Source organism: Cyprinus carpio, chromosome A18, assembly GCF_018340385.1.
Source record: "Cyprinus carpio isolate SPL01 chromosome A18, ASM1834038v1, whole genome shotgun sequence".
In the NCBI taxonomy this organism is placed as follows: domain Eukaryota; kingdom Metazoa; phylum Chordata; class Actinopteri; order Cypriniformes; family Cyprinidae; genus Cyprinus; species Cyprinus carpio.
The window spans coordinates 26,146,548-26,160,563 of NC_056589.1; the positions used below are offsets into that span (position 1 = coordinate 26,146,548).

The window sequence follows — 14,016 nt, forward strand, 5'->3', positions numbered from 1 at the left end:
AAAATAAACAAAACTATATTTAAATATATGTCATGCTTTTACTGTTTTCACTGTTAATTATACGCCAATTAATAGTTGTACATTATTTACAATATTTTAGAGCATTATTACACATACTTTTACATGTAAAATGTACAATTTTTACAATTGTTAATTTTTCACTGTATATGGTAAGGTAACTTTCAGTTAACCCATTTGTTTTTTTTCTCAAAGATTGTTAGAAAGAACAATTTATTTCAGTTATTTTTTAAGACAAACTTCTGAACGAATTCTGCACAGTGGGAGATGTGTGTTAAGAAAGCAAACAGTTTCTGTTTTGATTGAACATAGTGTGTGTGTCCAACAGGAATAATATTATTGCGCGTGATTTCTCAGAAATCTTTTATAAATGAGGTTGGTGATTGTTGGAGCACTTGAGATGACTTTTGACATTTTGTCATCCACAGCAGGTCACCCGACCTAGAATATGTTTAATTAAAAAACACTCTTTTGTCCTTATCTTGCCCTCTTCTCTTACAAAAGCAGCCTTGTATTTCCCAGACTTTTGGCAGATGACAGAGGAACTATCGCACTTGGAGTAAGTGTGCGTTATCTGATCTGAACACTGACGATATACAAACCACCACTCACTGTACTCTCATGAAATATACATCAGGAGCATTTGCATTCAGCATTTATTTTCCTCCAATCCACCCTGTTTAATTCAAAAGCCTTCTTTGCAGGTGGAATGCATATTTTAAAATGACTTCTAAACCACTCGTATCTTAAGATTGATTTTTTTTTTTTTTGCTCTCTTCCCATAACTGTGTTAAGTGGTGTGATTATGCTGCTCTTCTCTCTCTCTCTCTCTCTCTCTCTCTCTCTCTCTCTTCTCTCTCTCTCTCTCTCTCTCTCTCTCTCTCTCTCTCTCTCTCTCTCTCTCCTCTCTCTCTCTCTCTCTCTCTCTCTCTCTCTCTCTCTCTTTTCTCTCTCTCTCTCTCTCTCTCTCTTCTCTCTCTCTCTATCTCTCTCTCTATCTCTCTCTCTCTCTCTCTCTCTCTCTCTCTCTCTCTCTCTCTCTCTGTTTCCCTCTCTCTCTCTGTCTTTAGTGTTTTGGTTTTGACATGACACTGAATAATACCTGGTTCTGAACAAAAGGAATCCACACTAAAAATCAAAATACAAATACAGCAATTCTGAGAAAAAAATGTGCTAGTTTTGAACATGTCTAATCTGGTCATTAGGTGGTTCAGACTGGTCATTATAGGAGTTATTAAAGGAGATATGGTGCACAAATAGGGTATAAAATATGTCCTGGTCCAGGAGGCTAAACCTTCACCTTAGGAGGTCTAATGTTTAGTATATAATTAGTATATGACATACTGTATATAGTATATGAGATTGGTTGGTTGGTTATTCATTCATGCATTCATTCTGGATACTCTTTTCAATGGGGTTTGTGGTGTTTGCAACTACAGTAACTGACTAACTAACTAACTAAATGAATGGGTGGGTTGGGGGGGGGGGGGGGGGGGGGGTTATGTATAAAAATAAAAAAGGTCATGTATGGAAATAAAAATAATGTCAATGGAAAAATAAAATTAAAAGATGTACTTCGTTCATTGTGAAATTATTTTGCAGGTGAAATGTGACCTGGAGATGATGTTTCCAGTGAAATTTACTTTTAAACTTCTAGATGAACATTTTTATTTGCTTCTAAAAGACATTTTATTTATTTATTTATTTATTTATTTATTTATTTATTTATTTATTTATTTATCATTTTGGATATTCAATGTTTGCAACCCTGTTACCAAAATATGGGCTACAAATACAGTTTTAAATACAGTCTAAAATCCTGCCTTGATTGTATTGATTTATTTATTTTAATTATTATTATTTGCAGTTTTGTAGCAATAATCATTAAACAAACATTAAAATTAAGTAGATAAAATGTAATAAAAGTTTTGGGGAATTAAAATGAGTTAATAATTTAAAATAAACCTTATTACAAATTAATTAAATATTAATTCAACAGAGTAAGTCAAAATTATTATTAACTGTGGGATTTTGGATATGCTGTACAGTCTAGAAGATCAGATTTGATGGGCCAAAATCATTATTTGAATACAGAAATGTGATATGACTGAATCTGAATTTGACTTCTTATAATAGGCTGTTAAATAATAGTTGTACTACAAAAACATGGGAATCATGCCTCTAATGCTTAAGGTTCCTAATATTGTTTTGGGAGTCTCCTACAAAAGGTTTGGTAAGTTCAAAAATGCTTTTTTTTCTCATAATAGGCATTTAATATCACCTCGTTTACCAACGATTCTCAAACGATCCTTTCGAAGCAGTTCTAGGATTCAGTCTCTCTAAACCCCTCCTTCCCGTGAGCCTACTCTGCTCTGATTGGTCAGATGGCCCAGTCTGTTGTGATTAGTCTACCGTGTACAGCACATGTCTAAAACGATATGCCCATTGACATAGTTCCCTATTTGGAAAGCTCAATAAAAAATGTAATCATCTGTTATTTACTTTCACAGTTTCTCCTTGACATGATGCTAACCACACAAACAAGCTACAGTGTTTGAGGGCAAGTCAAGTTTTTTTTGCGGCCGGCCAACTTAGAACATGGGTGGACACCCATGGTCGAATTACTGACGAATCATTTAGGCTGTTCAAAGTTGATTCTTTCTTTTGCGACACATTAACAATAACTAATAATCATGTACTTTTGGCTTTACAATTCACATTTACATTCATATACAACTACATTACACACAGCATGAAAGGCAGTATATGAAAGGGAATAATAGGGGCACTTTAAAAAATATGCCAAGAGCGTTTAATGTCCAGTAGTTCCAGCAGAAGACGAAGCTCAGATCTTCATCAATGCTCCTCCGTGTGTGTCTTATTTCCTCATTTATTTGCCTGTGATGTGACCGTTGTTTTTGTTTGCTCTTTTTATTGACTGAATGGATGGCTTTACTTTAATAACGCTTGATGAGATATGGAGACATGAAGTGTGTGTGTGATTCCTAGTGTCAGTCATGCTTCACAGGACTTGATGTGCCTATACTTTCCATGTCAAACTCAGTCTGGCGGGATTTAAGTGTGTGTGTTGGGGAATTATAGAAGGCCTCGCTCAATTAACTCAATGGGCTCCTCGTTCTGTCATGTCTTGTATGTTCAAGTGTGAGTCAGAACTCACAGCGGACTACCATTTCTCACTTTACCCATCATGCTTTTTTTCTTGGTTGTCTGCTTGTGGATGTTCTTCCCATACTTTTGTAGTTTTTTCCCTCTTGCTCTTTTTTTTTTTTTTTTGCAAACCACTTCAGTTTCTGTTTAAACTCTGTTTAATCGGCTTTTCCAGTCGGCACTAGTATGTTTCTCTTGTTGTCCTGTGCAGAATGCTGAATTAATCCAGGCAGAGAGCTTTTAATTCATATTACATGCTTATTCTCAAGCCATTGATTGCTCATTGTACATTGTGCTGGTGCGTCGGTTGGTTTGTTTGTTTGTGTTATTTCAACCCTCTTCATCCTTGGTGACAATACTGTGACAATCCAGTTACGACGGCAGCCTGCCAGCGCATGGAGCTTGAAATCAGACAAAATAAGTCTAAGTCTGAAAGTGACGAAAACATGTTGATTTTTTTATTTATTTATTAATTGATTTTGAGTATGAGTAGAATGAGAAAAGTGGACAATTGTACTTAAATTTGATGAAAAGAATGTGACTTAACTGTCAAAATGTCTTAATATAAGTTTGGTATAATTAAGATTTTTAATGTTTTCATAAATTTCATTTGAACTAATAGTCAAATATAAATGTTATTTTAAATTGTAATAATATTTCACAATTTTACTGTTTTAACTTTATCAAATAAATGCAGCATAAGGGAGGCTTTTATCCCCCCAAACATTAAAAAAATCTAAATTCTGAACTTGATGACGATCAGTGTGTAAAAAATATCCTTTAAATTTCACTGATGATCAGATTTTATTTTCTTTCCCTTCATTCTCTATTAGAAGTAAAGGACATTCTGATTCAATAAATCTGCCCTGACAAGTATCTGATTGGTGGCAGCGACACGCGAGCCGCTGTGTGAGAACCGTCATCTCTGATTACAATCTTCAGGTGCCGGGTTCCTTAAAGATCGGCCCCTGTTGTCGTGTAGCACGATCCCTCTGGTGTCTAATCAGCCGCGTGTCCGTAAGCCACATCACGCTGGAGAATCAATCATCCAATCATTCATCAGCCTGACAGGAAATGAGACAATTGCACCAGGCGAGACAAAACACCAATTAGACGCTTTTGATTCGTCACGACTTCTACAGTTGCAGAGTCTCTGAAATGAATGTGTGAAAAAAAAACGAAAAAAAAAAACTGCAACTACAAATTTTCCTCAACACCGTAAAGAATATTATATTCAAGTTGTTTATACCCCATTTCACCAATGAATTTCTATGACTTTTCAGTTATTTGTGATAACTGAATAAGGATTTCTAATGAAAATCAGATCATGTGGATTCCATTTATGCACAAAGAGCTTTCCTTTCCTTCCCTTCCCTTCCCTTCCCTTCCCTTCCCTTCCCTTCCCTTCCCTTCCCTTCACCCTTCCCTTCCCTTCCCTTCCCTTCCCTTCCCTTCCCTTCCCCTTCCCTTCCCTTCCTTCCCTTCCCTTCCCTTCCCTTCCCTTCCCTTCCCTTCCCTTACCTTCCCTTCCCTACCCTACCCTACCTACCCTCCCTTCCCTTCCCTATCCTATCCTATCCTATCCTATCCTATCCTATCCTATCCTATCCTATCCTATATACAGTTTTAATTTGTCTGTAAGAACCATTGTTTTTCCATTCATTCGTTCGTTCATTCATTCATTCATTCATTCATTCATTCATTCATACATTTTTGTATGGATAATATATTATTTAATGCTTCCTTTTCACCTTTTCAGGTTTATTTAATTTAATTTAACTTAATTTAATTTATCTTATTTAATTGTATACTTACATTTACATTTGTCTGACTACAGGAACCATGATTTTACCTAGTATGATATGTTCCTATATCAACATGATTGATTGATTGATTGATTGATCGATTGATTCAGACTCAATTAATTTTCTCCTTCTTTTGTGTTCTACAGAAAAAAAAAGAAATGTTTGGGATGAACTAACTGTTGATAAGACCTCTGTAATGTAAAACAAACCCATAGAGTGTTCTCCCAACTGTTTTGTGAAACTTTCAATATGAAACCCATTAGTCAAAGGGTGATGGAGGCTCCATTGAAGGAGACGGGCCACCAATATGCTGTTAACGTCCATTTAAAAAATCGTTCTCCATCTAATTTGGAATCCATCAGTGCAAGCTTATCCACCTGTCTCCATTACTTGTAGCACTGAAGACAGAAGTGCTGCACAAGTGAGCGAGACGGGCAGCTGAACTTCCTGTTATCGTTGGGCTGTTTTATCTTCTGAGTGTTTATGCACATACTGTTCTCCCATCACACTACTTATGCATCCTAACAGATTTCCCAGAGAGAGATTTCCCTCAAAAAACCCAGTCATCTGAAATGGGGAGAGCTAAACTTACTGCATAATATGCCAGCCATCAGAGGCAATCTAAAAACATGTTATACTAAAAGCAATGTGTCTTTCACAACATGATTTGGGCAGATGTGGTTTTCTGATTGCCTGGCGGTGTTATGTGGGAAGTCGAAATGAAAAGTCAAGGATTTGTAAGTCGTGTTCAGAGCTTTTCAAAGCTGATATTGTGGAGAACTGCGGAGAACTTTAGATGACAGGTTATTGCTTTCTGATGCACAGTTTAGAAAGTGAAGCAGCAAAAACAAAATTATAATATCACGCTGATCAAAGTAATTTATAATTGATAAATTGAATGAATAATTATTTACCATTTCTGCAGTATATACTATGTATATTATGCAGTAAAATATGTATGTAAATGAAGCATTATGCATTATACATTATTTTTCTGTATTTAAATATTCTGTATCTTCTCTAGATATACATGGATTAAAAATGTAAAATAACCATTTTATTTCGAAGTTAGAAGTTATTTTATGAATACGTTTTTAGAGTCTATCTATCTATCTATCTATCTATCTATCTATCTATCTATCTATCTATCTATCTATCTATCTATCTATCTATCTATCTATCTATCTATCTATCTATCTATCTATCTATCTATCTATCTATCTATCATAAAACAGCTTTTTGTCAGCATATGTTGAAAATATTTCACAGACACTTTTTTCTTCTGCAAACCTTGCTTTTGTTTCAGGTTAATATTGAGATTTTGGGCTATTTTATTTTTTCCAATAACTTGCGTTCTTCTAGACTAGTTAAAACAAATAAATAAATAAACTTCTAAAATACACATTTAAGTGTTTATTTTATTACACTTCAGCTGTCTGCCTCTGTTGTTTTCAATTTCAAAACATGTCTTTAAAGTCCTTTTTTTCAAAATTAGTTTTTTTCTCCGCTTCAGTAACACCACGCCTTCCAGATTTATTCCTGACTGTATTCTAAAGGTTTTTACAGAGGGGTTCATATGGCATTCACCTGATTTATATAACATTTTATTCCTAAAAAAAATATGGTAATTTATTTCCTGGTTGCTTGCAGTAATTTCTTAAAAAAAAAAAAAAGGTTATATTACTTTGTTACATTACATTACACCTTGAAATATTGGACTTAACTATCAAACCAAAATATATTTCCACATCCATTCTTACGTGCTTCTGATTCACAACAGGTGTTTTACAAGAAAATCCCATTCAAGACGACCTTGATGAATCCTGTGCATAAGAGATCAGCTCTGATGTCAGACCTCATAAGAGTCGGAAGCATCACTGAAGGACAAGCGTTGCGGCGGGCCTCTCACTGCTAAATTGCATAATGGACACCTCGGCTGGTCTGGGCCTTTGGGACGTAGGTCATCTTACAGTGGCCAGATGCCGGTGGGTATTTATAGTATTTTTCTATTGCACTTTCACACTGACGCTCCTTTAAAATTCATTCATTTTGTTTCTGTCAAGACATTCCTGTCTGGCTCTGTGAGGCATGCATGGTGACACATTCACAAACCCTCGACCACAGCAGTCCATGAAGTCTTCTCAATCTCTTAACACACCGATTTTCTATTTGCCACTGTTTGCTTTTCATCTCACATCAGACAGGGGTCTAAATATAGCAACACTATTCAATTCAATTCAAGTTTATTTGTATAGCACTTTTTATGATACAAATCGTTGCAAAAGCAACTTTACAGAACATGAAGTTTCTACTGTATTTAGTAGTAGCTTATTAGCTTAGTAGTTATGAAAATGTTAAAGATTAAAAAGGGGTTACATCAAATGAATGAAATGAAAAGTAATGAAAAAATGCTATGTCTTTATTTATAAAGAAATTATAGATAAACTGTAATAATGCAAAATTTACATTATTACGGTTTATCTATAATTTACATAAAATAAGGCATATTATTTGGTCATTTTTCATGTGCCCTTGCTAAATAAATGTATTTTTCGACCAATTTAATGCTCTTGTGCTGAATAAATATATTAAAAAAAAAAAGAATAAATAAGTTAGTTTGTAAATGAATAAATAAATAAATAAAATAAAATAAAATAAAATAAAATAAAATAAAATAAAATAAAATAAAATTAAAATAAGTTTGAAATAACATGATTTTTGTTGATGTTTTTTTTTATAGTATTGTAGTATGTTATGTGGTTAGGGTAATGGTTGTTTGTCTTTCATGTATTATTCTGAGGACTATTTAATTTAAAGTAGTTAATATTGGAATAAGAGTGACTGTGATAGAGTGGATGGCTGGAGGTTAGTAGTCGCTCACATACTGTTGAGATTTGATTGACCGGATAAGATGAATGAGCTTTGAACTTTCGATTAAAACTTAATTTAGTTTCTAATGAATTCCTGCACCGTCCTCCTCTTGTTCTCGTATTGTCTGAATAAAGCCTCATTTTTTAAAGTGCTCCCTCGTTATAATCTGACATAATCCCATTCAAACATCGGCAGCGTAGCAAGTGTAAAAGGAAAGAACTGGTATTGTTCAGAATTTCTGTTCTGATACTCTTTCAAACATGTTCAAAGAGCAGTTTAACTGTGCAGGGCAGTGAGAGATATGCAGTCCCAGAGTGCATTGTGCGGAGGCTGTCTCACTCTCCCAGTGTACCGCGGTAACCCACTTTAGACACTTCTCTGATGCTGAGAGTCACTCTTCTCAATGTATTCACTGTGAATGAACGCCCTCCTCCCACAGTTTCACACACGGGCACACGTGATGACAACCGGTGACTCTGGAAGCGTGTGATGTTGCCGGTCACGACAGCGCTCTCACCATTTGGCTGCATAATGCATTTGCTCACACTTTTTTTTTATTTTTTTGTACTGTGTGCAAGCTGTAAACACTTTGGGGGACAAGTATACTATTGTTTATCATGCCAATAAAGTAGCTACATCAAAACTTGACTTCACTCAATTCTGAAAATACAAATTTTATTTAATAATATTTTTAGTAGTACCTGTAGTATTTTGTATTTTAAATTATTTTATATTTTACATTATTATGCATTATTCACGGAAATGTATTATATAAGGAACCTAGTTACTTCACTAGAAAATGTATATGATAAAAAAAAAAAAATGTACCACACACACAGTATTATTTTAGATTATTTTGTCTTTTACATTATTCAATGAAATTTATTATATGAGGAACTTAAAAAAAATTTACATTATAAAATATCATTATATATATATATCATTATATATATATATATATATATATATATATATATATATATATATATATATATATAATATATATTACTTTGATAATTGTATTAGTGAAACTTCATCATCAATCATGCAACTTGCCAAAAGCGTTCGTCATCATTGACATCAATCAAGCATTTAGCATATTCATGCATATTTTATAATATGCAAATTAAATTTGAGTGCTCCGGCAAAGAAGATGATTTTCAGTGAACAGTGACTTAATTTATCCTTTGTCTTTTTCATACAGAGTTATCATACAGTTTATTTTTGTCTTTTCTGAGCTTAACAGTCACTGTACTGTATGCTTTCATTGTATGGAAAAAAGCCATGTGAACATCATGTCTAACTGTCTGTCTCCTTTTGTACTCCACAGCATAAATTAAATCCATGAGAGTTAGGAATGACATGAGGGTGAGTATATGACTCAGTTCTCATATTAGCAGACATACTGTAGTGTTAAAAAGATGGCAGTAAGGTAAGCTCTTCTTTTTTGGGAACAGATGGCAATGGAGTTGAAATGACATCCAGGCCCGTGTTCTGTCCTCTGAGCAGGTAAAATCCGCCACAGCTTTAGAGTTAGTCAGTGTGGACGGACGGCCAGTATCCGTCTTGTCTACCACAGCACTCTGACACTTTGCTCTCTCACCACATCACAGAAGAAAGTGGCTTTCAAATCCACAATCTCTGAGGTGTGCAAAGCCCTTAATTCTTTACATGTTTTAAAATCGGCAGGTCCTGATAAATTGGAACCTTACTTTTTTATTGCTAGCAGCTGATTTTATTGCTCCTCCTCTGATTTATATTTTTATCCTTTCTCTTGTCTTAAATGGTATTCCACTTATATGGAAATCAGCTTTTGTTCTTCCCCTGTTTAAAGGCGTACTGTATATCCTACAAACCCTAATAATTATTGTCCCGTTTCCAAGCAGTCTGTCCTGGCCAAAGTCCTTGAAATATTTGTCAACAATCAATTGAAGGACTTTTTTTCAGTTAATAATATCCTGTCTGATTTTTCAATCTGGTTTACAACTACGGCAGCCTTAAAAGTTCAAAATTATTTTATTGTATCTGTTGATAACAAGAAACAGTGTGCAGCCTTATGCATTGATCTATCCAAAGTGTTTGATACTGTTGATCATACCTTACTGATAGAATGACTCGTCAGTATTGGATTATCTAAACATGCTATTGGTTGGTTTAATAATCTCTCAAACAGATCTCAATGTGTACGGGCAGAAGGTTTTATATTTTATTCACTCAATGTAACTAAATATGTGCCACAGGGATCAGTCCTAGGACTGCAAGCCCTTTTTACTATAATATATATATATATATATATATATATATATATATATATATATATATATATATATATATATATATATTTTACTATATATTTTTTTAATGATGATAAAACAAGATTCATGTTTTCTAAATCAAAATCACTCCCTCATAATCGTCTTTCTATAACTACTTCCCAGGGTTCGGAGATTGAGTTTGTGTCTCAATATACAGTAGATATCTCAGGATTTTAATTGATGATGCTCTCTATTTGGCCCTCATGTTCAGCAGCTGTTGAAAAGATTGAAAGTGAGATTGGGTTTCTATTTTAGAATTAAATCCTGCCTTTCCTTTGGGGCTAAAAAGAGGCCACCACTTTTATGTCTGTACTGGACTATGGTGATGTTATATATATGTATGCATATTCACAGTGTTTACATGCTTTAGACACTGTTTATCATGGTGCACTGAGGTTTATACAAATCTTAAAACCCTCTGTCATCAGTGTGTGTAGTACAGTATGCTTGGGTTGGATGGTCTGCTTTTTCCATCCATAGACTAAAACACTGGCATGTTTTTATTTATAAATATATCCTGGGTCTACTTCCTTCATATCTTTGTACCTACATTTGTAAAATAAAACATGTTATAGCTATAGCCTTCGGCTCCAGGAATTTTTCTTACTGTCTGTTCCAGTAGTACGTATTGAATTGGGGAAAAAGGCATTTAAATTTGCTGCCCCCTCTCTCTGGTATAATCAGCAAATTAAGTTACAGCTTAGGGAGCTGGTTTCATTGGATTCTTTTAAAGTGATTTTAAACTATTTGTAGACTGAAACATCGGGCTGTAAATGTTTTGACTAGTTATTGATATCTTTTTTTCAATGTATACATTTTTTTTTTTTGATTTACATATACATGCACGCATGTGCACACACACACACACACACACACACACACACACACACATAGTAGTAACACACACACACACACACACACAATGTTGTTTGTGTGTATGTGTGTGTGTGTGTGTGTGTGTGTGTGTGTGTGTGTGTGTGTATATATATATATATATGTATGAATGTATGTAAGGCTGTAGGCAGTAAGACCATATTCCATCCTATTTTTTAAATATATATATATTTTTTTTTATTCTAAGGCAGTAATACACATATGGCATAATTCATGAAATAGTGGAAAAAGTGAGATAAATGTTGATTACAACATTTCTGAAAAATAGTTTACACATTCTGTGATCAGTTCTGTGATTTTTTTAATTTTATGTAGTTTTAAAAAATTTTTTTATCAAATCATTCTGCTTTTATATAATATTATTTTCTAATGTGACATTACATAATAAATTAAACTGTGTGTGTGTGTGTGTGTGTGTGTGTGTGTGTGTGTGTGTGTGTGTGTGTGTGTGTGTGTGTGTGTGTGTTTGTGTGAACAGATCCAATATTTTATTTTTATTATATAATTTATTATATAACATCACATTAGAAAATAATATTATATGACAACAGAATCTGGCAAAGTGTCATATAGGCGCCATCATCTGAGTTGACTTATCAAAACGCCATTGTATAATTTTCTGAAAAAGCTGTTTGACGTTACAGCTACAATATAGATACAGAGATGGAAACTGTAATAGTGAGCGAAGGAAAAAGTAAAACAAAAAAAAAGTTGACATGTCTTTGTGGTTTAGTGGTAGGATAGCAGTAATATGTTTCATCACTTATCCAATTACATATGTTAGAGGAAACTAATCTGAGATTCTATTAAAACAAGAGACCTGGCGGCGTGAGGTTAAACAATAGCAAATTACATTACCCTCATGCTGCTTCTGTTTTATCTATTGAGAAATTACCAGGCCACACCAAGTTTTTAATGGAGAAAATGGAGAGAAGTTTTTTTTTTACTGTATTTTTTGTAGCTCTCCATTCAAATATTTGGTTTTATTGACTAAACAATCAAAAACACCAAGCTGACTGTATATTTTACAGTTAATTTATTAGCTGCTTAATTCTAAGTAGTATTAATCTACGGTTTGGTAAGTAAAATACATTCTTGCTGATTAAAGTATAAATTTTCTTTAGAAATTCTAAGGTTATTTATCCTTTAAATTTTGAAAACCTATTCTTGTTTTTAGTGAAATTACTGGTTTTGGTAAATTAATTCACAGTTAATCTTATTTTAATGTAGCATTTTCATTTTATTTTAATTATTTATTTTATTTTATACTTATTTTATTTTTATTTTATAAGAAAAACATTTTTTTTTTTTTTGCACTGAGCTTTTGAGTACTACATGTTTTTTATTTTTTGGTATTTTTGCACTGAGCTTTTAAGTAATGAATGTATTTGTGATATGATCACTTTAAATAACAGGGGACCTGTTAAATCTTGTCTGTTATATCATACAGAAACATCCATTTGAGGTTAAAAAGTGCATTGTATGTTTCAGACCGAAGTTAGGCTATTAATACACCTTTTTCTCAACCTTCTGCTGCCTTTTACTTTTCCCGGCTCACTGAACTTTAAGAGCTTTAACTCCGAACTTGTTCATTTTCGCTCAGTAAGTTTCCCTGAATGTAATTACTTCTAATCTCTTTATCCTTCTGTCTCCTGGAAAAAGCCCCTTACCTGAGGCACATGATGGCAGGAACTGGCCTCAGCTTACTTGCACTCTCTCAGACACTTTCTTCCCTTTTTGACTTCTTGAGATTCTACACTTTCCTATCACTGGGTTCACAGATATGCATATCTTCTTTTAGATGCTCACTCTGGTTGCTGCAGACATTTTATGGTTATCCGTTGTTATTTGGGTTGAGTGAAGGGCGAAATCTTCTTTGCCCTTTGCTGCATGGCTTAAAGTTGAAGTGTGTCATTTTTCAATGTTAAAATATTTTCTTCTGTCGCAGTTTAATATGTTGAGAAATCTAGAAGTCATTATAGGTTGGTTTTGTGAAAGCATTGCCTTCTGTGTTTTATGAGGCCTGGAGAACAACACAGACTCAACCAATGGCGTGAGTTTGGGCAGAGCTATCCATTTGGATGGCCAATGGCAGGCGGGCAAAAGTGTGTTAGAAACCTGTTTGAAAACAATTGTTGATGCAGAAATTAGATCCTATCTCTAACCGTGAGATACATTTCTGATTTAAGGCTTTGCTTAACAGTATTGAGTGTAAATGTACTGAAACAGCTGTCAAAAGTGCATTTTACATTATGGGGAGAACTCTTGATTTCAGTCAAACATTCATTCTTCTCATGAAACATATTTAGGCATATTTTTTTCTTTTATTTTTGTAAGATAAAAGAGGTGCTATACTATAAAAACATTCAGTACTTAAAAGCTCAGTGCAAAAAGACCAATAATTGAAACCAAACACATTCAAAAGTCTCACAAGGTCTGAGAAAAAGAAAGCCACTTATTCATGGTGAAACATGGACCTGTTGGTTCCCCAGGGAGCCTTCAGTTTGAGCTCATACTTACATCCCTCAGAGACTGAAATGTTTTGAATAAATTAAAAGTTTTTCTAGGTCTAAGTAATGATTTCTTGACGAAACCTGTGGAGACATTGAAAGAAAGTCATTACAAGCACCATTATAGAATTTTACCAGGTTCACATCCATTGCAGTTCATGCATTTACTTGCTCTTAGACCATGCAGACCTCTGTGGACATACAAACTACTGCAAGTTCTGTGTAACTTTAGGTCACTGAACTTCAATTTTGAGAGCAAAATTGAACTTTAATTTTGGTCATAAATATTGTTTGGATAGTGGATAGACAATAACTACAGTGGAAGACTGTCAAAGGTCAGACATACAGGCTGTCATTCAGTGTGTGTGTGCTGTTCTCTGTTCACAATAAAGCTGCTTGTGATTGCTTTCTTCATCTAGACTCTTCTGTGACAAA

At 34.0% G+C, this 14,016-nt stretch overlaps 1 long non-coding RNA gene across 1 annotated transcript; it reads left to right on the forward strand.

The window, feature by feature from the left end:
- Window positions 1–6,775: 6,775 nt before the first annotated feature.
- LOC122148678 lies at window positions 6,776–10,047 on the forward strand. The gene is made up of 3 exons (XR_006162549.1): window positions 6,776–6,976; window positions 9,193–9,230; window positions 9,320–10,047. It is a non-coding gene; the product is annotated as an uncharacterized LOC122148678 (long non-coding RNA).
- Window positions 10,048–14,016: the final 3,969 nt, after the last annotated feature.